The sequence below is a fragment of the Papio anubis genome, chromosome 12 (assembly GCF_008728515.1).
Source record: "Papio anubis isolate 15944 chromosome 12, Panubis1.0, whole genome shotgun sequence".
In the NCBI taxonomy this organism is placed as follows: Eukaryota; Metazoa; Chordata; class Mammalia; order Primates; family Cercopithecidae; genus Papio; species Papio anubis.
The window spans coordinates 50300819-50324876 of NC_044987.1; the positions used below are offsets into that span (position 1 = coordinate 50300819).

The 24058-nt window shown below is 38.2% G+C and overlaps 1 protein-coding gene across 20 annotated transcripts in view; it reads left to right on the forward strand.

Moving 5' to 3' along the window:
- DLG2 (discs large MAGUK scaffold protein 2) overlaps positions 1 to 24058 on the forward strand; it is a 2166350-nt gene that overhangs the window by 1800249 nt on the left and 342043 nt on the right. The window lies entirely within an intron of this gene.

Here is a 24058-nt window from a genome sequence, read left to right on the forward strand (position 1 = left end):
GGACATCAGGTATCTCTAGTTTTAAAGTCCTTCGGGCACTCTCTTATGCTACCCAAATTTCTCTTTCCCCTTTTCCTGACTTTTCTTCTCTAATGTCTTTTTACCTTCATATTCATAGTCATTTCTTATGATAAAGAGTGCAACCTTAATTTTTGCTTACTTGTCAGAGACTCTCTTTTCACCTTGGGTGGCTCATCATCTTTTCCCTGAAGGAAAAATAATATATCTTTCATTCCCTTACTAACATAGATTTAAACCTCCTGTTAGGAAGTAAGATATTCCACTACATTCCTCTATTTATTCATTTATCCTCTCATCCCTGTCTACAACAAACTTGACAGGGGCTTCCGTGTTTATGTCACCTTGCTAGGTGGAATGTAGTGATGACTAAGCCATGTGTCATGTCCTTGGGATGCTTGTAGTCTAAGAGAAGAAATAAGCAGGTCCACCCTGAATTATACCATAAGAAAAGTACAGTGAGGCAAGGGAGTTCCATAGAAAAGGCAAAACCTCACCAGGTATTCTGAGGAGGATTCGTGTTTTCCTTAGTAATGGAAAGACCTTCCCAGATCCTCACTGCAAGTCTAAGATTTTCATCAGGCCACCATTTTTTCATCAGGCCACAAAGGAAGAACATAAAGTCCGATGCAGAAGTTTTGAAAAGCAGGGATGTTCAAGAATTATCAACAGCCCAGACCAACAAGACACCAGATGCAGGAGACTATTGGGCCTCTGAATAAACAGGATGAGGAGTTTAAGCACCCGGCTAGGCTAGGAAAAGCAAACAGCTCCCAGGAGCAATAATTCAGTTACTCAGGGCAACCTGAACAAACTCCTGATCCTCTCACTCCTTTGTAAAGTGAAAAGACAGAGACTCAGGATCTTTAAAGGCCTTTCCAGTTCCAATATGGTAGGAATATATGTGTTTGAGAGAACTTTCTGTGATAAAAAGGATGCACCGAAGGGTTTTTTAACAATTAATTTATGATTAGTTATGACTAAACATATGTTATGAATAAAGACTTCCCTTTATTTTATTTATTTTTAAATTAGAGACAGGGTTTTGCTGTTGCTAGATTGTGCAATACCACAATCATAGCTCACTAAACCTTTGAGCTCCTGGGCTCACACAGTCCTCTCACATCAACCTCCCAAATAGCTATGAACATGCATCACCATGCCCAGCCAATTTTTAAAATATTTTTAAAATACAGAGTCTCACCATGTTGCCCAGGCTGGTCTTCAACTCTTGGCCTCAAGCAATCCTCCCACCTCAGCCTCCCAAAGCACTGGGATCACAGGTGTGAACCACCTTATCCAGCCTAAGACTTCTCTTTAAACAATAAAAGTTTTAAAATCAGAAATTAAAATTGAAGACATGCATTCATGTTTTTTTCAGAGTCCATTGGTTATAATTTAACCATCCAAATAAAGTCTAAATTCCTCAATATAGCTTCCTCTTAATTTGTCCAACCATATCTCTAAAAGTCAATCTTTTCTCCATCATGTAACTATATCTGACATTGTATCCTCTCCTGAAAACTTTTCCCACCCCACCCTCTTCAAAATAACTCTTCTACTCATCCTTCAAATCTTAGATTGTTATATTCTCTAAATGCCGTCTCTCGCCATTCCCACTCCACCTTCCCAAGACAAACAGAAACACCTCCAAGTTAGGTACCCCTCTTAATGTGCTCCATGTATCCCATACTCTTCCTATGACAGCACTTACCATGCTAATTTTTAAAGACATGTTTAATACTCCATTTTCCTCACTACACTGTAAGCCAGGACAATGTCTGTCTTGTGTACCTGACATATAATGTATCTCATAAATATATAATGAATGAATAAAGCTAGATTAGTATTTTAAGTCAGTAGATTCTGAGTAAAGATCTAGTAAAATAAATGCATGACCAACAATGCATGGGCAGTATATACCTATATTGCACAGGACACAATGTTTGGCACTCTCTGATTATTATAGGCTGATTATTTAAAGGTTGCCAGCTCACAGGAATGCGTGTAGCCTAACAAAATTTGAAGAGTATTTATAAGATATTGTGTCTGACATCTCAAAAATCAAAATGTAAAACAAACAAAATGTAGTTATATCTTTTGTATAGCAACCACTAGAGGGCAATGAAAGTAAACGTTGGACATCCTTTTGGGTTAAGGAATTGTAAAATGTTTTCTGATTGAAATCTGGGCAGATAATCTTATGTTTGGGATAGTTATAGGACCTGTAGGCTGTGGTTTCTGTGATTATGGGTTTAGTAGTTATAATTACCTTTCTAGTGTAGAATTAAAACCTAGATCATCTGTGATAGTAACATCACCTTACATTGCATGCATGATCTCATATGAACCTCCTATGGCACTGCCAGAGAATATACTGTTTTCCCATTTTCCAATGAAAAAATCTTAGGTTCAGAGGCATTAAGCTACTAAGTAGCCATAAGATAGCAAAATATTGACATAAACCCTATAAATACTTATTAACTACTTGCATTTGCCAGGCATACAAAATTCTCTGCTAAGGCAGACAGTCTGGGAAAATACAGGTTCCAAAATTAATTGTACCAGTTTAGAATGGAGACATATGGCAGCAGCGCCTTAAAAGAAGATCTTGTGGTTTTAGGTAGCCATCTGATGATGCTGCCAATAGGCTAATAGGCTGGAGCCTATTTACAGAAATGTAGTCCTGGAATGTGGGAAGCAGACATCCTTCTGTGTCCACGCTGGTTAGACTCTATCTAAGCTATGTGTTCCACTCTAGTTGCTGCATTTTAATAAAGATATCAAGAAGCCACAGACTAGGATTAAGGTTCCTGGACATGATATATTAGAGGGTGAAGGGGAAATTGAAATGTCCCAAAGAAAGAGAGAGAAAGAGAGGGAATTAGACACAGTAATGCATAAGCTATGGGCTCAGGAGCCACAGTGGGTCTGACGGCATATCTACTAAAAATAGGAAATGAATAATTCCAGAGATCTGGGCTGGCCTCTTATCCATGTCAGATATTGAAGAGAATACATGTTTGTATTCTCCAGGATCCACACAGAGCTAAAGAAGAAGCCTTTTTACTGCTTTAATCTGAGCAGACATCAGAAGCACTTTCCAGAGGCCCCCATGAGGTCCGTGTGCAGGGAGCTGAGCATGGCTTTGCTTGGTAGCTGTAATAGCTGAAGTAAAGTGAAAGGCATTGAACATTCAAGCAGCTTCTTTCTGCTTGCCCCAGCAAGCTCAACCTGCAGTTTGCCCGCCGCTTTCTTCCATTCTCTTCTCCATCCACCTCTTGTGTGTGTATCCCTGAGGTGGGCTGCAGGAGTCTTGCAGTCCAGCTGAAGCGTAGGCACTATGGGAATAAATTTTCTTGGCCCCAGGAATCTGTGTCACCAACAGAGAACGCATGTCACAGTGTCAGCTGGCCCTTAACCAACCTTCCCACCTCTGGTTACATGATGGTAACTATCCAGAATGAATTTATTGAGAATTTTGCTTCAGAGGAGGTTATTAACCACAGTAAAGTCTCCATTATAAGAACTGGATCAGTTAGCATGGCCCATGCGATCACCATGTTATTAAAAGACTTGAGGGATTAACTTGCCTTTGTAGATGTTGATAATGGTGAATTGAAGGGTGTGAGACAATGGATCTTAAACAAGACAGTCTTTTCTTGAAACTGCCAAATAGTGTTTCCAGCAAAGATTATCTCATCTCTGCAAACTCCAACCTAGTGATTATCACATCAGGTGCACGCCAGGAAAAAGGTGAAACACTTTAATTTAGTCAGTCTAAATGTGGCCATCTTTAAATTAATGATTTCTAATATTACCCAATATAGTCCTGCTGCAAACTGATAGTTTCCAGTCCAATGGATATCTTAAGTTATGTAGCTTGGAAGTTGAGTACATTTTCCAAAACCCATATTATTGGAAATGGCTATAATCTGGACACTGCCTATTTCCATTTCTTGACTGTGCAAATGCTTGGAATCCACTCTGGAAGCTGCCATGAGTAGATCTTTGGAGAGCATAGGGACTCAAATGTTCCTGTGTGGAGTGCAGTGAACATTACTGGTATCCCTCTGAAGGATCTGAACTCAGAGGAATTAATCAAAATCTGGAGCAAGGGGGAAAATGTCCACAAAGAAGTGATTGCCAGTGCCTATGAAATTATGAAAATGAAAGGTTATATTTCTTGGGCCATTGGCCCATCTGTAACTGATTGAACGGAAAGTATTTTAGGGAATCCAAGGAGAGTACATTCAGTTTCCACATAATTAAGAGCCTCTGTGGAATGAATGAAGTATTCCTCAGTGTTCCTTGTATCTAAGAGAGAATGGTCTTGCAGACCTTACACAGGTAAAGCTGACCCTTGAAGAGGCGGCCCATTTGTAAAGGAGCACTTTACAAACACTTTGGGAATTCAGAAGAAGCTCAAGCTTTAAAGTTGTGTAAAGCTGTCATTCTGAAATTATTGAAGAAGAGAAATAGTAGTTATGGGATTATATATAAACCTTTTGAATAAACTTAAATCCCTAAAAATTGGAAACAGGAAAGGGGCTAGAGTGACTGCCCTGTTTATTTTGCCTCTATCTCTTTTATTATTAGCATCCAGATGCTGAATGATACTTATTTCTTACACTTCCTAAGCGACTGCATTAAAGAAGGTGTTTTTGATACCTCTGGTGTGCCAGTACTTGCTTTGTATGTATATGCAGTTACCATTTGGTCCAAAAGAACGTATGATCCGGGATTTATTGTAATACAGAAATCTTAATTCTTTTAAGTACATTCTAATATTTTTTGCTCTGATGGGCTTATATTATACTCATCTATATACTCTTTTTAGAAGTTGTTACTTTCTCTACAATGTAAAAATGAAAGTACACGTAAAGAAAAAAAGTGAGTCTGAATCCTGACTCTGTTGTTTGTTATTGTGAATTTCAGCAATTTATTTAACTTCTCTGTGTTTCAGTTTTCTTATCAATAAAATGATGACTGTGTCTACTTATAGGGCTGTTATGAGGAGAAATTGATAACACATGTGGTGTTTAGTATAACATTTGGCACATGGAAGGACTTGATAAATGTTGCCTATTATTTTTTTTGTTGCTGCTGCTGCTGTTGTTTTTGTTGATAAAGCACTTGTAAGACCATTCTGCAGAAGTGAAGGTAGGCTTATTTGTGTTGCCCTAGAAAATGCTATTAGAACCAAAAGAGGCATCATCTAAAAGCAAGAGTTCATAACAGGCTTAGTTTCAAATACTGTTTCTACCAAATATCACCTAACTGATCTTGAACATGTCACTCAACCTTACCCAGTCTCCATTTTCTGATGTTACTGAGCACCTAATGTGTCTGCTCACTGTGCTAAGCACTGTGGGTAGAGTGAAAAGGCCTTGTGTCACTGCATTGTCATTACTCAAGCAGGAGCCAGCTGACCATCTGCCGGCATTTAGAGGGCTTGGGAGAAAGCATTCCTGCAAAGGATGGAATTTTTTATTAAATCTACAAGAATCCTATAAAGAATCTTTGTTTCTGCTCTTGAAAATGTTGGAAATGAAATTTGTTCTCACTTTCAAATTGTCTTCATCTGATATGGCACAAGGCTGGTCCTCAAATGGGCTTGCATTCAAAAGTATTTCCCTTGAAATAGTACCTGCCTTTTGAGGGTGACTGGATTCCTTTATTTCTCAAAGGTTAAGAAGATGAAAAGTATGGCTTTGGAACCAGCAAGAGGCTTGAACCCTGCTTTACCATCAACTAGATGTGCAAACTTTGGACAAGTACTTAGCTTCCCCAAACTAAGTCTTCTCATTTATAAAATGGAGCCAATGACTCCTGCTTCAAAGGATTGTTATGGGGGTTAAATGTGCCAAGGGGTGTAGAGCACCATCATGGTGCCTGACACACAGCAAGTGGTCGTGCCTTCTTTGACAGTGCCACAACAGTCCCAGTGCTCAAGGCTCTAAGAACGAGCCTCAACTCTAAGAGGAATGGGCATTGGCCTTTTGGTCATCATCCCATCTCCTCAACTCTGTAACATTGTGCAGCTCCTGCCAGATAAAAACTGACCTAAAGTTCATTTCCCACAACTCTAGTCCCTCTTCACACTCTATGGTACCTAGAGGTCTAGTGTCCTCATGCTTTTACTTGTCTGTCCTTCAATGAAAGAAATCAGATGAAGGAGTTCACACTGAGGTTGAATGTTAGGAAACAGGCAAAGTATTATTTCAACTAACTATATCGAGAGTTTCATAGTATATCTACCAAGCTTGAGTCCAAAACAGTGAATCTCAAATGGTAGAATTATAGGATTCCCGGCCGGGCGCGGTGGCTCAAGCACTTTGGGAGGCCGAGACGGGTGGATCACGAGGTCGGGAGATCGAGACCATCCTGGCTAACACGGTGAAACCCCGTCTCTACTAAAAAAATACAAAAAACTAGCCGGGCGAGGTGGCGGGCGCCTGTAGTCCCAGCTACTCAGGAGGCTGAGGCAGGAGAATGGCGTGAACCCGGGAGGCGGAGCTTGCAGTGAGCTGAGATCCGGCCACTGCACTCCAGCCTGGGCGACAGAGCGAGACTCCGTCTCAAAAAAAAAAAAAAAAAAAAAAAGAATTATAGGATTCCCAGTAAACCTTCTGAGGAAAGAATTTCAGAAACATCATGAGTGCTTCATAGGATTATTCATTTATACATCTCAAAGATGGCTACATAAGGCTGTGATCTTCTTAATGTCAAACCCAAGTCTTATTTTTATTGATCTCGGTACATGACATGACACAGCCCCTGGCACATTGTAGGTGTTCAATAAATGTGGACTAGATGGTCTTGAGGCCATATCAGATGGACAAATATATTTCTTAGCCCATCTATTACTGTTAAACACAACCACAAACCATCTATAAAACTCTTGGGATGGGAGAGTTGGAAGACATAGAAGTATTTTGCTTTAGTGTTAAGGATAGAGGAAATAACAACTCCTCTAGAAATGCCCTGTAACTGGGGAGAATTTCATAGAAGAAGTAGGATTTGAATTGAACTTCCCAAGGCAAGGGTGGCAGCAGGACATGTGGCTACCAAGAAGAGTGTTCACAGGCAAGTAGACAGATGGAAGTTCAAAAGCTACTAGTAAAGTGTGTTGATGACAAGTTCTAGGTAGAAACTAGCTTGTTTTGAAAACCTGTACCCCATCGGTTGTCTCCATTTTAGTTTCCTTTGAACACTTTAAACACTTCTCCCACATTTTTCTCTCACACTTCTACAAACTCGCAGTCCTCTGTCTCTGCCACATATACAGCAGGGGAAAAAATGAGGCTCTCTTTCCTTTTTCTCTGTTATACTAGTTTCCTCTAATCTTTTGCTCAGTAATATATCACAGAACAACTTTCAGCTCATTAGCTGACAACTTTAATGTTGTTCTTTTAGAATAGTCAAAGATTTACTCTTTTCCCTGATAGCCAACAATACATATGGCTTTAATGTCCCTTTTCACATTTCCTGAGGCTAAAATTTTCACAACATTTAACTCAAATTTAAACTTCCTAAAACTATTTTGGAAAAAAGAACCAGGAGGATTTATTTTAACATTATTTTTCTTAATCAAAACAGCAAATGTCATGAATTGTACACACTAAACATACTTTTTAGTGAGGAAATACTCATCTAGAAAAAAATTGAAATTGTACATGCTATTTACATTAAAAAGTAGAAATCAAAATTTTCTCTTAGTGGTATTAAAAATGGTATTAGGGTGAACCATATGGAATTGCCATTTTTGTAGGTCAAGTTAAATATTGTCAACTTTGTGTGGTTCAACCTAATACAGACTCTTGGATAGAGGTTACAGCCGTAGATTATACTAAGAAAAGAGTCTTCAAATAATTTAGTCCAGAAAAAATTGAATTTATTGGTTTGCTGATTTGAAAGGGGTGCTTAAACAAAGCAGAAGTATTGTTCAGTTTCCCATAGTAAAAGCAAAAGCTATCATTCATTGAGTGGATTTTCATTTGCATCACCTTATTCAGTTCTCAATATAACTCTGCAACCATTTTGAAGTAGATATTCCTATCATCACTTCATAGATGTGCAGAGTCAAAATTCCAAACCTGAGTCTGCTGGACAAAACCCACACTCTTTCCCTTCTGTTACACTACCTCAGAGACTTAATACAAAAGATAAACCACTTCTCCAAAATACAATACCAATTAGCGTCAGGACCTGGAATTATGGGTACATATTGAGTTCTTTGCATAGAAAGCTTGACTTTCTACAGTTAGGCCTTTGAGATAAAATTCTGTAAATTAAGAGGTCATCTTATATATACTGAGCTCCTCAAGAACAGAGCTGTGTGTAAATAATCTTTGAATCTGTGGGACATGGCACAGAACCTATTGTAAATCATAAACAAACATAGTAAATCACAAGTAAATGTTTCTAGAATGAATGAGTAAACAAAAGAATCACTTTTGCATGGGAAAAGGCACAATAGGTTCATAGCTCTTTGCAGAATCAAACATTTTACAGTATATAGGTATTTTAAAACAAGATAGGATCACAGAATCATAACTCCGAATGGAATATCAGAGTCCCTCTTGCACAATATTTGTTTATTTGTTGTTTGTTTAATAAATGAAGGAACGAAAGCACAAAATTCCAAAGCTAAATGGTGACAGAAGCCAGAGCCAAATCCACCGAGCCTTCTTGAAAATATACCTATCCCTGGATTTTTCTTCCTTTAAGGGACATAAACGTGCTAAGGTATTATCTACTCATCAATAATTACCAAAATTATTTATATTTTTATACACAGCATATATACATACACATACACATAAATAATTGCAGCACAATTTACTTTCTTTGGGGAAATACTTGTTTTTATTGCACACAGCATTTGATAAATAACATTAGCCAGGAACTTCTAGGTGTCAGAAAGAAGGTGGCTAAATACAAGTTGTTTTGGTTGAAAATCACACCCATTCACTAATCCTCAGGTGGACTTGTGCTCAGGAAGAATAATTTACCTTGTCAAACACTCCCAAGCCCCATAAAAAGAGAAAAGAAGGCTGAATTTGTATGCATACAACAGATACCTTAACACACATTATCCTGGAAAACACATTGTAGATTATACATTTTGTTGGTGAGTGATTTATGCTTTCTATGCATAGTTATTTGCTTAGTCTCCTATTCATCCAAAAATCCATACGTTTTCCTGGTTTACCTGACTTTCTCATTATGCATAATTTTGAAGAGAAGCAATATTTAGCAACAGTGCAGTCTCTGCAAATGGGTGGCATGCATGCATCTGTCTTCTAATATAATATTCATGGTTTTCACATCTCCAAATGTGAATTTTCCCCTTAGTGCTTCTTCAGCCCATATTTTGTATCTTAGGGCTATACCAAAATTGAAACATTTCCATACTTATTTCATACTTTTAAGAGGGAACAAAATATTGGCAAAGGATGGGTAAGATATGGAGGTTACAAGGCAGATGATATAAACCTTGAGCTACGCACATACCCAAAAGCCCAAAGTTGAGCTATTGTTGACTGACTGGTTCTAGGCAAGGACTAAGGGTCAGATCAGGAGCAAATATAGAATCTAGAACATTCAGTTTATAATGATGATATTTAGAAGGGGGTTGAACATTCAGTTGATTCTTTGATTTGCAGCAGGTCTCTATATTAGACAGGAACGAGTGGATTTTAAAGAAGCTCCAGAGACCTATAAATCCTAAAGAGCTTCTCCAGAAGCCCTACATAGAAAAACCCTAACTTGAGGCTTGTCCTTTCCTTAGAGTCCCAGAACATTAAGTATAAGCAATACAGCCTAAGATAGAATTTCAAAATGCTAGCACAGATAATTTTGCTATTTTAGCTTTCAGGAGCAAGCTCCTCTGGCTTGCCTGTATTTGACAACTAACCCAGTGTTTTAGCTGTATTGACAGTGGAACAAGACAGATTTATTTTTATAAGCCTAATTATGAGACTCTCACAGCATGTCAGTTTGGACTTCTAAAGGATAACACAATTCCAGAAATTTAGGTGGTAAACAGTCAGTCATAGGCTGTCTTCCCAGTAAAGCAGGATAAATCAACCAGGGAAGAGAAGAGAGGATGCAGCAGGAAAGTAGAGGCAGATCACTCAGAGGGAAGTGGTAAGAAAAAGCAAATGAGACCAGCTGCAGGAGGAGGAAATAGATGCAGCCCAGTCGCAGAGGAAAGGTAAGGAAGGGAGAAGTGAAGGGAATCTAGTCACAGACGCAGAGAGACAGATCAGGAGAGAATCACAGAGGTGATATCCTGCGGGGAGAATGTGAGGAAAAGGGGAGGGCATAATAGAGAGGAAAAACACTGAGAATCAAGGCACCATACCTTTGCAGAGCAGTGTGCAGTGTATGGTATACAGTGTACAGTGCAGTGTACGTGGCAACTCTTCCAGGTGGTAGGAGTTTAACAAAAGAGAAAACAATGCAATAGGAAACTGCATGCAGTTCAAACTTGGAAAGGGAAAAGATGGAGGATGATGATTTTAAAGAATGCAGAATTATATGTCTGGTTTCATGGAACTCCCCATGCCAAGAGCAGCAAGGGCTAGTCATATATATTTTATTCTGATGCTGGCAACTGTTAGTACAGTGAATGAAGTTTGAGAGTTCCAGGTCCCCTGTTTCAGGCAGCCTCCAGTGCTTCTTCCCCTTCTGGATGACTGCTGCCTTTGTGCTTACTGACTTAGTGCCTCTTGGTCTCACAAGATGTGGCAGAGCCCATCACTGATCAGAGCCTGCAGCCAGCCTCTCACAGAACTGGCCCCAGTATAGGCTGAAGCATAGTTCAAGGAAGGAGCTGGGTGAGGAGACACTGAACTTGGCCACAGGAATATTAAAAGGATTTGACGTTAAAATGCTCTGGGGGATTGTTTTGTTCTCTGTAATACCCAAAGTGGCAGAGCTGTTGAGGAAAGCTGGTCCCTGCACTGATCAAGCTTGCCCTGAAGAAACAGGGAAACAGCCCCTGGAGATGAGACTACAATATGCCTGGAGGGGGCTGTTTACTGAGATGGAAAAGCAAAGATGGAAAAGCAAAGTGGCCCATTGTGATGACAGGCACTAGCAGGAGCTGAGGCTGCTGTGAGAAGGCATGTGATATTATGGGGAAGGGAATGTGTATGCGTGGGGGGCAGAAGTAGATTTGGAAGCACATAGCAACATTGGTGGCTGTCAGAGACAGAAGTGTTACCTGCATCCCTAAGGCTGGAGACAGCAGGTATTGTAAGAGAAGAGGGAAGATTAAGTAGGAGAAAAACGACACAGGACACAGTGTGTGTGCCACACAGACCAGATCTCTTATCTTAGCTCTGCTACTTTCAAAGCATCTAATCGTTCTGTGCCTCAGTTTCCCCATCTTAAAGTTGACCTCAGCAAAGTTCTTGGGAGGATTAACAATAACAAGCCTAATACAATACCCTTTTGTTCAGTATTCAGTAACTAGTATTATCTTTATTAGTGATCTCCTTCCACACTTAAATTGTTGGTCACAGTTTGAAAGTCAGTTGACTAGATTTCTTCCCTCTTTATTCCCTCTCTCCTTTTCTTTTCTGTTCTCCTTTCTGATTCGCTTTTCCCATCCTTCCTATCATTTGCTGAGCATTTACTTTGTGCTAGGAACTGAACAATAGCAGTGGAACTTTGTTTCTTGATGATTTTATCTACTGAAGGTATTGTGACTTTGCAGCTCCCTTCTTATCTGAAGCTCTGGCAACTAACCATGGAAACTCACACCTTGCTGAAGAGTTGTTTTCTGCAGGGAGCAGCATTCTGTGTGCTAAATTGGGAGGCTGGAAAGCGGGTATTGGTTAGTAATTAGAAAAGATTTAAATTACTTAAAATACCTCCCTGCCTGTGTAAATGGAAAATTTTTCTGATGCTTACAATATCCACTTGGGACTGATAGTGAAAGATTCAGCACAGCCTTGACTACTTTTATGAAGTCTTGATATATGCTTGAGAGAACAAAGGAAAGTGATGAAGGAGAGGTAATTCCAGAGGATGGTCACTCTGTCTCACTCCTGATTGTATGGAGTTTATCTTTTCAGGAGAGTTTTGAAATGATTCTGTTGCTGCTTCTAGTTCTCCCAAATGTCTAGAAGCATTTTATGAAATCAATAATGCTTAGAGTTAAGGCCCTATTTATGTGGTCTGCCTAACACAACAGTCAACATTCAAGATGGCAGCTCCAGTGTAGAGAACTCTACCCTTTAAGGTGGCAAAGTTGGTTGCCACCTTCCAGGGTCCTGCCTGTTTGCTACATTATTCTCCTCGCTTTACTTTCTTTTCTAGTTTACATTGTTTTCACTGTTAGACACTGAAATTGACCATGAAATCCTTGGTGAGCTGATTAATAATTCCTCTTTAGAGGAACAGGAGTCTTTGTGAACCTTAAGGCTTCTTCAGAGTTGAGGAAGAGATTCATCAAGTACATAAAGCTGTAGTCACCCTCAATAATAATTTATGAGGACAGCAATTTGTGCCACATCCTGGGAAAACAAGAAGACTAAAACAGTGTCTGACACTGCCTTCTTGGAGCTTATAGTCTAGTTATTGATATTTATTCATTAAAAAGATAAATAGAAAAAGAAAGCAAATCACAGCACATCATGTGTTATTATAGGATCATTCTTTAAAACAATGACTACATATGGAGGTAAACATGAATGTTTTGCACTCACTGACAGGAACCAGGCACTATCCTAGACATTGGGAATGTAACTGGGGATATGTAAATATGTGTACGGAAAGTGTATAGAGTTCATTTGCCTAGTTTATTATCAGTGGTTACCTGAAGGTTATGATAGAAAGATGTTCACAGTTTACTTGTTGTTCTTTTGTATTGTTTTAGTTGTTTAAAATGAGCTTGCATTATTTCTCACCTTAAAAATAGTAACGAAAGAGTAAAGGAGGACCAAAATTCATGTAATGCTGCCAGGTTGTGGAGCTGATGGCCAAGTCAGTGTCACAGACCATCATGATTACAGGAGGTCTGGGAAGATAGAACCTGACCTGGACAAGAGAGAAGGCCAAGACTTCAAAGAATCCAGGAAAACAGGAAGTAAAATGAGGAGGAGGAAGTTAGGCCCAAGAGAACATTAGGATAGGGATGGACATGAAGCTTCTGGCAGCAGCAGAGGGTTTGCTTAGGAGAGGAGGTGTGTAATATAGGACACCGAACTCTAGCATTCTCATCTGGACTCTACTACAAATACACTGAGTGACCTTGGAAAATAACTTCATTCCCTGCGCCTCACTCTTTCCACCAATGATATGGGAGGACTGGATAGAATCCACTCTAATGTTCCTTCATATCAGAGAAGTCTCTGGTCTTAAAAAGACTAGAGAGGGTTATGGTAAAAGCTGCATTGTGAAAGGGCTTAAATATACAGCTAAGAAATTTGCACATAATTTACAAGCAGTTAGGAACACTGATGAACATGAGCATCTGTGGCATCTATAAAATGTGAAAGGCGGTATTTAGAGAAAAGTAGAATGGTTGTGATATACAAGATGACCATCAAGGTATTGAGAGTAGATGAAAGGAAGGGGGAGGATGGGAGAGAGACAGAGATTGGAGGAAAAGCAAACATCAATTAGAAGTCTATCACATGGTAATAAGTTATAATATCATGCTATATCAAAAAATATGTCAAAAAGAACAATATTATATATCAAAAACATTATGATATATAAAAAATTATAAAGTCAGGATATATCAAAAATAAATCCAGAATTATAGAGGAAAAAAAATATATATATATATAAAGGAGAAGCTCTCCTGCACAGAATAATATCAGCTAATAATTCTAGAAGAAATAAAGAATTGTAAAATAAGCATTTTTTAACCCGCAACAAAATAACTGTTTCAAGAAAGCTAATCCATAGATGCTAAAAAAAATTAGGGGTTAAAGTTTACTGGAAAAAAGATATTTACATGGTCTCAAACCACCTTATAGATTGTTATTTGCAAAATAGAAAGGTGCCTTTTGAATGAAGGGATCTGGTGGTCCATATATTTTGAGCCTCCTGCTATGACATAGTAAGAAATACACAGCGTTACACATTGGATTTTGCTAAAAATGTTTTACCTGATTCTGATTGGGAAGAGACAATCAGACAAATTCAAAATGCAGAACACTCTATAAGCATCTGACTGAAATTTTTTTAAGAAAAGAGTAAATTTTGTTTAAAGAAAAATGTAGGTAATGTTCTAGACTAATAATGACTAAAGACATAATAACAACCAAATGCAATGCATAAAACTTGATCAAATCCTGGAGTTAAGAAAAAAATCTGTAAAAGACATTTGGAGAATAACTGAGGAAATATGAATAGGTACAATATATTAAATGGTATAAAATATTAGTTTTGTTGGTTTTCTTTGGAGTAATAATGGCATTGTGGTTATACAGAAAATATCTTTACACTGAGAAGATGCCTTGCTGATATGTTAGGCTGAAAGTGGAATAATGTCTGCAACATATTTCAAATGGTTCAGAAAAAGTGTGTGTGTGTGTGTGTCTTCTGATAGGCAGATAGGTAGATAAGTGGAGAGAGACAGAAGGAGGAAGAGGGAGAACAAATGTACCTAAATGTTAAGAACTGTTGAATCTTTATGAATTTTTATTATAAAGTTTTCTATAATTTGAAATTTTTCAAAATAAACAGGAAACAGCCTGTTTCAATAGTTTAGATCAATGCTTAGAACTAGCATAGTAAATTAGAAAGGAAAAAACAAAAGCAAAAGATATTTTGAAGAGAAATAGTTTAATAAATATTATTTCTCATTCATAGTGGTGAATACAAGCTGATTTTCAAGCATCTCTGTTTATTCAGATCTCCTGCTCTTGATTTGACTGATTGCAGTTGGGAAGATTTTGACTTCCCAAAAATATTTGACTGATTGCAATTGGGAAGATCTGACTAAAGTAATTGAGAAGAGGGTACTTAAGAGTTCTTGACACAGTTTGCCTAAACTCACAAAACCTGTTTCTTGGGAGCTTTTAGGCAATGAGATGATTAACTTATTTTTAGGTGAGGAATAAGTCAAAGAAATACTAAGATGTAATTATGGGCAACAGTCAGATGCCAAGATACACATAAGCCCAAACACAAAAGAATGTCATTATCTTGAGGAGCTATGATGAAAAAAACATCAGGTGAGTCCCGCATGCAGCAGCCAGAGTTTGAGTTTTGCAGTAACAGATTTTGACCAAGATTGATTCCATTAGTATCCTATTCCTGCTCAAGCCTTTTAGATGCTTTAGGAGTGGACTGTTTGACAGATATGTCTCTGGAGACAGCACTATTCCTTCCTTTAAAATTGATTCCAAAGCTTATGAACAAGATTAACTGTGTATGAGGAAAAAAGGAAACAAGAACCCTTTTCACCTACATTACAATCTCACTCAGATTAGTTTATGTAAACTAAAACAAATTAGTGAATATTATAGGATATGTAGAAATGAACATCCTTATTGCTTTCAAATCTGTATACTATTTAGACAAATTCCTAGTTAATAACTTTGACCCAGAACTTAGCCAACTGAACTTGTTTGAACAAAGTAATAAGGTTCACTGGGAATTAGGGTATTTATGTGAAAAATGGTATTGATTCAGTATTTCTTTTTGCAGGTGTTATTGCACTTTTGGAAGGACATTTTTTCACTGTGCCTGATTGTGCTACAGTTTGCAAAACATTTAACACGCGTGCGCCTTCTACAATTAATGCCAATGCTGACTCCTGACTTGGACATTTTAACAACAAAAAATACCATCCCCCCTTACAAATGGACACATTTTCATACCCAGTTCAGAACTACTGTTAGATTCTAAGTCACTTAGGGCTGAACCATTGCTTTCTTCACCAATCCATCCCCCAAAAATAGCACAATGACTGGCACAAAGAAGGCATTCAGTTAATATTTATTGAATGGATTAATGCAATGTTTGAAAATTTGAATACTCTAGGACTCATGTTTTCTATAAATATTACTGTATTTTTAATTTACCTACATAGCCCCTTTTGTCTTTTATTGCTAAGGTAGCACAAACCTCAAATTCAGTTGTTAAAATTTTTTTGTATGACTTTTAAAATTGTTATAGTACCACAGGTTTACTTAAAAATATTCACATACTGTTAAAGGCTATAAAATGAAATGTAACCCATTCTCTCCTCTTCAGCATTTCTCCCCTCCCCACCATGATACCATAGCCCCTTAAAGCCTCTGTTATCAATTCGTTGTGTAACGTTGGAGGCATTCTCTATAAGATCATTCATACTTTTCTTTTTTGAAACAAATGGAGTTATATATACATATAGTTCTACAACTTGCTTTTCTTTAATTTAGCAATAGATCATGACTTTTTTTAGTTTCAAAATATTAGACATGTATGCTATTGCTTTTAATGATTGCATAGTATTCCATTATATGAATAGTTCATTATCTAGTTAATCAATTTATTATTGATAGTGTTTTAACAGTAGATTAAATAGTGATATTTTAATATCTGAGGCCCAGAAATCACTAAAAAAAAACAGGTTGATAAAAAGAATAACAGAGCACTTTCAGTTAGTCCACTGATTCAAAAGGGAGAACATGTTGAACAAATTCAGAAGGCTTTTTTCTTACCACCATCCACCAGAGAAAGGATCTCAGCTTCAAATTTAACCCTAACCAAAGGGAATCCATCAGTCTAGCAGCACACACACATCTTACCTCAGGATAGAACATTTGGTGGGTGAAGTGAGAAACCACAAAGCAGATCTTGAAGGATAGGAATTTAGCCTTCCAGCCCAGAGTCTGACACTGCCTGAACAGTTTAAAGGCTTGGATGATGTGGAGGTGGTTGTTTAACAATGTTTGCAAGGACATTTAAGGTATATTGGGTGCTTCAAGGAACATATTGGTTGCTCTACAATATATTTTTTTTAATTAGCCAGGCATAGTGGTGCATGTCATGTCACTGCACTCTAGCCTGAGAGACAGAGTAAGACCCTGTCTCAAAAAAAGAAAAAAAAAAAAGTCTTGGGCCTCACCCTCAAAGATGCTGAATCAGTGAGTTCAGTTTCATCAACTATTCTCCCCGTAGAGGAAAAATGCCTTCTGAAAAGGACTGGCTCATAACAAGTGCACAATAACTGGTTGTCAAATAAATTTTAATGATTTAAATAAAGCTATGTGATTTAATAATTATAATCATTCATTAGTTTAAGGAATATTGTTGAACATCTACATCGCATACTCAGCACTAAAAGTATGGAGTTAAAAGAGACAGTCAAAGTCCCTACTTACGGGAAACTTCTCTTGGGGTGGGTGAGATAATAAATAGAATAACATGTGGGTCTAAATTCTGTAAGAAAGTAAAACTGGATGAGTTAGAGATAGGCTGGGAGGCTACTTTAAATGTGATTGTCAGCAAAGAGCTCTTTGCGGAATTGACATTTGAGCTAACATTTATGAAAATAAGTTGTCAAAGATGAGAAAAGCTAGGTAAGAGCACTCCAGTCAGAGGGACCACTGGCACAAATTCTGTAAGACTGGAGAAAACTTGGACTGATGCAAAACAGAAGGAAGGCCCTTGTGGCCAGCAAACAGTAAAGTAGGCAGCGTGGAATAGGATGGAATAAGACGGATAGGCAGAGTCCGAGGAAAGGAGTTTGAATTTCATGCAAAGCCTAACAAGGAGCCAAAAGAAAGATTTTAGCAGAAGAGAGGCATGATCTGATATACAGTTTGAGATCATTCTAGCTGCTGAGTCAAAAAGGGATAAAGGAGGGTTGGAGGAGTGGGCCACAAAGAGAATGGAGGGACCATCAAGGCTACTGTAGTATTCCCAGGGAAAATGATAGTTTGACCTAGAGGGATGGGGTGGAGTTAGAGAAAAGTGGAATTGGAATATGGCTATGAACTAAGGGATTGCATGGGGAGGTGGAAGGGGAAGAAATGAATGGAGGTTCTTGATTCAGTGGTTTGAGAGGAGAATGGTGGTAGTACTGTTTGGTGGAAATGAGAAAACTCTTGAGAAACATGTTTGGGAGAAATTTTGAGTTTGATTTTGAGTATGATGGGTTTGAAAAGTCTTACACATCTATCTGCAGATGACAAGTAAGCAGAAAGGTTAACTAGTCTAGACTTAAGGTAAAAATCAGAGCTTGGAGATAGTAGTATCACCTTGTATTTGTATAATATTTTTATAAGGTTTCAACCATTTCTTGTTTATATATTCTTACAAAGATAGTTAACTTTTTACTTGAAATGCATAAATTCTAGATGTTACTGTCTTTCAGCCTTTAGTAAGCTGGGTTTGGATAGCCAAATTATACTTTATTATTTTCATTTAAGGATTCCAAAATATTCATCCCTCTAGAAATGACCTGGTAAGCCAAAACATTTTTAAAGGTCTAAGTTTTTTTTTAACTATAAGCCTGTTTTTGCATCAGGAAGCCAAATTTAAAGGGAAGTTAATGTTTAACTGCTAAGATACATAAATATTCAATATCGGTTTTTCACTTTGCCTCTGCTCCAGGATTCTAGTCTTGAGCTGTAATGCATATACTGTCAGAAATATTACCACTCTTCACAAAGTACAACAGCCTCCAGGAGGAGAAGGGAACTTAATTAGAATTTTCCATTTCAAATACAATTTATAGTACATTCACTCTGAAACATGCTGGAGGGTGTTTGAAAAGTTTAATGCATAATGATCTGTTTGTCTCAAGTTGTCAACAAAATACATATGGAGCATAGAATGTATTTGTTGATTAAGCACTAGAAGAGACCTCTGAGATTTAGTGTGAAGCTCTCTTTCTAGATAAAGAAACTGAGGCCCAGAGAGATGAGGGGACTTCTCAAAGTCAAATAAGCTAACAGCATGACCAGAACTCAGGACTCGTAACTCCTAGGATTGTGCTTTTTTGTTTTAGTGCCTACAACCCTAGCACTTTTCCCTGGTCAAATGAGCCTGCACTGAGATAATTTTATACTCTCCCAAGTCATCCATGTTGTGTATGTCAGGAGAGGGTTCAACAATAGCTAATAGTTATATGCCCTTACTAGATGCCAGTCACTGTTCTAAGTGCTTTACATGTATTAACTAATCTAACCTTATAGCAGCTCTATGACTTGGTACTCTTATTATCCCCATCTTGTATATCAAGCTTCTTCTACATCTGGGTCTAATTTGACCATGGTACTGACCATAGGAATATGAAATCTAAAATGATTTTGAACATTGGACACTTCTCTAAGCTTCAGGTAGATATTTTCCAACTGTCTGCAAAACTGTAGATATCCAACAGACATAGCAAAGTCAACATGTCTAAGACAAAATACATTATCCTCTCACCCAAACCCACTCTCCATTCTGTGTTCCCATCTTGATTGATGGTATCATCACACCTCCAATCATCCTAAAGCTTTTTGACACCTTCCTTATCTCCCATTTTCAATCTGCTCAACACTGTAAATACTATTTAAACTCTATTTGGCTTCCAGAAGTATTTGAGGAGAACAGCTGCATAGAACCTTCCTCTGTTTTTCTCTCTCATATCTGCGCTGCATCTCCCATCCTCAATTCCACCCTCATTTGCCTAATTTGGGCCTCAATTATCTGTATCATTGGTAATACTTCAATAGTCTCCCATCTGGTTATCTGCTGGGATAGTTCCTTTCCTGAACTCACTTAGTTCATTAACCCCAGTTTCTCACTGTTGCCAGAGTTGTTCTCCCATAAACACATGTCCTATTGTGTTAAATGCTTCTGTAAAACCCTTCCATAGCCCCTTATTGACAAAACTTCTTACCCTGGCATTCAAGGTCTACTTCTGCTGGCAGCATTTTTTCTTTCTCTCTTTCTATGTTCTATGTCAGCCATCAGACTGCTCACAAATCAACATCAAATGTGATATTTACAGTTTCCCTGTTACCCGCATAAGTATGTGATAAGATCATTTAATACATGTGAATGTGTTTGTTCTATTTGTTTATGTATCACCTTGTTCAGTAACAAATGTGAGGTGGGAAAACAGTTTATTAACTATAAAATACTTCTTTTAAATTTACAACACAGGGGACCCTAGAGATGGTGCGGCCCAGCACCTTCACTTTTCAGAGCAGCTCATTAGCTGGCTTGAATAAGTTGATGGCAGAGTTGGCAACAAAACTTACATTTTCGCTTCATTGCATCTCATCACTTCAGGAAAAATGAAAATAGATTTTTTTCCCTCTTGAGAAAGAATGGGAGCCTTCTACATGTATTTAATACACTCATAATATACATCTGTTCATCTTACTATCCGTAGTCTCTCTGAATAAAGTAGAAATCATTTGGATCCTACCCCAGTTTCTTCCCTGCTGCCCCCTGCCACCTTCCACCCAGACCCCCAACTGTGAAATTATTGGCTTGAAACAGTCCCCTATGTTCTGTACCTGACTCATTTTAATTGAAATGTGGTGCCAATTATCTAGCCTTTTCCCATTTGGTTACCCCTTTGTGTTTTTTTTTTCGCAGTTAATAATTCTGTTAAATTTGTAATTCTTAGCTACTTTTATTCTAAGACAGCCTTCTCTGAAACATATTCTTTGGTTTTATTATTGCTGATAAAAGTCAGTTAAAAGTCCTGGTTACATGGATAATGGATATGCTATAATACAGATAGCAACTATTTAGTAAGTACCTACCATGTACCAAGTATTATTTTAAGCATTTTATTTGCTTAAACTCTAACAATCCTGATAACAGCCTAACAAAAGAAGGGTTCACATCTTTTGGTGCATATGAGGAAACAAGTTCAAAGAGATTAAGGAATTTACCCAAAGTCATAGAGCTGGTAAGGGAAGGGACCAAGATTTGAATCCTGGCTTTCCCAGGTCTAAATCCAACATTCTTCCATGACACTGCTTTCAGAGCAGGCAGATGACATGAGCTGTAACGGAAAACTTTGGCAGCCATGAGCATTTGCTCTGCCTTCTGAGCAGCATCTCCAAGGGGGTCCATCCAGCCTCAGATTCTTGCAACCAGGCTGGCCATAAGCACATGCTTCCTGCACATTCTCTTCCTGTACATTCTCTCTACCTGTAAGCACTCCTGGGGCACAAGAGTGATGTTAAAATAATATTTCTCAATTTTAAGCTGAGGAATGACTCCTCATTATGGTCAAATATACTAATGGCTTATCATGCCCTGGATCACCAGATGCTTGAGAGGCTGTCATGGTTAAGAATGAAGATGCTTAAACCGCACTGCCTGGGTTTCATTCCTGACTTTGCCATATGTTAGCAATGTACCCTTGGACAAGTTACTTAATCTGTGCCTCAGTTACCACCTCTGTAAAATGGGGATTGTTGTGTGTTCTTACTTCACACAGTTATTATGAGGGCTAAGGGAATTTCTGTATATTAAATGCTTACAACAGTGCCTGGCACATATTAAGTGTTATATACATGTCAGCTACCATCATCACCATCATCACCATCATCATCATCATCATCTTTTTCTTCATCACTTCTTTCTCACATTTGTTCCTCCAGTATCTGCCCTTCAGTAACAACTGTTTCCTGTTCTTCAGATGTGCAGGCCCTCTCTCACCTACAGCCCTCCATGTGTGCCTCTCTCTCTGCCTGGAATACTCTTGCCACTAGTCTCCTCACCCTACTCTCCCCATCTGTGAGAACCTCCACCCATCCTCACCTTGCTAACATTCACGACCTCATCTCAATATCACTGTCTCCAGGAAACCTTATTCCTCCTCATCCCTTGGTAGGAATGCCTCTTCTGTACCATAGAATTCTGACCTTTTCTTGTGCTAGCACTTACCGCCCAGTATTTAATCATGTGTTTAGCTGTCACTGTCCTCCACTGAACAGCACATTGCTTAACAATGGCTATGTGTCACTCTAGTTCAGTCTTCCTTTAAATTGGAAAGTGAAATAACTAAGTGGATACTTTTTTAAAAACAAATTTATTTCAATACTGTGTTTATCTCTAGGCACTATAGAAGGCACACATTAAAAGATAGTACAGTGAGTCATAGGGTGAGCATCCATATTGTCATATTTGATCTCACATTCACTTACCTGAGTCTCTAATGAGATATTACACGATATCAAGATGCTGGAAATAACACCCATAAGAGATAACAAAAAACGGAATTTAGAAACCAGGGAACGAGAGTTCCCTGACACTGGAGGTATGCAAGCAGAAGCAAATGGTCACTTGGTGAGAACGATATGAAGAGATGGGGAAGGGAGTGGGATCACTTCCTGGAAAAGTGAAAAATGCATTCACATATTAGGATCATATAGAAGAAGAAATATTGTTTTCTGAGCCGTCAGAGGGCAGAACTGAAACCAAGAGGTGGAAAGAAAGATTCAACACAAAGAACTGTTTTGTTTTTTGTTTGTTTGTTTTAATCACTGTAGCTCACCCAAATAGAATGGATTTTCCTGAAAGACAGTGAGTTCTTCATTAGTGTTGATCCATGGAGGTTAGATGATCATTTGCCTGGGATAATGCGAGAATATATTATTCACTCACCCACTTGCTTATTCACTTACTCTCCTCTTTTGTTCTTGTGCACCTATTACTTGCCTGACCCTATGCCAGGAACACAAGTTCCAGTAAGCAGAGATCTGACTTTTAAGGAGCTTATAAATAGATACATTACACAACTCAGTTTTTTAAGTCTTTAAGAACTAGAATTGAGTCTTTAAGAACTAGAAGTTTTCCAGATGAGGAAAGAGTGAGAAGCAATGTTCTAGATATGGAAAATAGCATGTGCATAGATGCAGAAATGGCTGAATCAGAGAAATTTTTAAAAGTCAACATAGTGAGGGACAAGGGTATAAGAATATGTTTGAATCAGCCTAACAATATACACTGGGGTTGAGAAAGATCACAAGACTTCCTCTATTTTTGAAATCCTCTGATTCTGATATCATTCATTCTATAGTACTAAGAAACAGACAAATATTTCCAGAGAATCGTCATTTATTCAGGGAACCCCTGGAGCCCCAGGCCAAGGCCCCTAGTGGCAGAAGTAGCAAATATAATGATATCTTTTAAAAACAAAAAGAAAAAAAGATTGACCTTGGGGATGGTAAACCACTCATATTCACATTAGGATCTGAAAACAACAGCAGCAACACAACTAGAAGTCAACTAAAAGTTCCCAAATTTCTATTCATTACCAACATTACTGGGCAAAGGATGCCAAAACATATGGAAGATCAATTTTTTTTTTTTTTTTTTTTTGAGAAGGAGTCTCGCTCTATCGCCAAGGCTGGAGTGCAGTGGCATGATCTCGGCTCACTGCAAGCTCCACCTCCCGGGTTCATGCCATTCTCCTGCCTCAGCCTCCCAAGTAGCTGGTACTACAGGCGGCCGCCACTGTGCCTGGCTAATTTTTTTTTGTATTTTTAGTAAAAACGAGGTTTCACCGTGTTAACCAGGATGGTCTCGATCTCCTGAGACCTTGATCCACCCGCCTTGGCCTCCCAAAGTGCTGGGATTACATGTGTGAGCACCATGACCGGCCGGAATATAAATATTTTAATGATCCAATACAAGTCATATACATAAAGAGGTAGCAATAAATGAAATTGTTCTAGCTTGACAATGCCTTTTACCTTAGCCCTACGTGATCTAATCATTATAAGTTGGGCCATAATTTCTAGATCAGGTTGCTTTTGGACCACTGCAGAGCAGAGTGGCAAAACACACAATCATTTGCTGCCAGTTTCAGGGAGCTTGACTTATGCCCTTGAAAGACAGGTTTCAGAACTGGAATCTTGTAGGCGTAGACCCTCGGAATTAGACAGGATACTAAATTACAGTGTAAATTGGTAGTTAAGAACTCAGGAGTATTACATTATTTTAAATCCTTAGCCTCTTTCCACCATATAAATTTGAGTAAGTCAGTGAGTCTCTGAGTCTAGTTTTCTTATCAGTAAAATGTGAAAAATAATCCCACCCTCCTGAGGATTAAATGAGA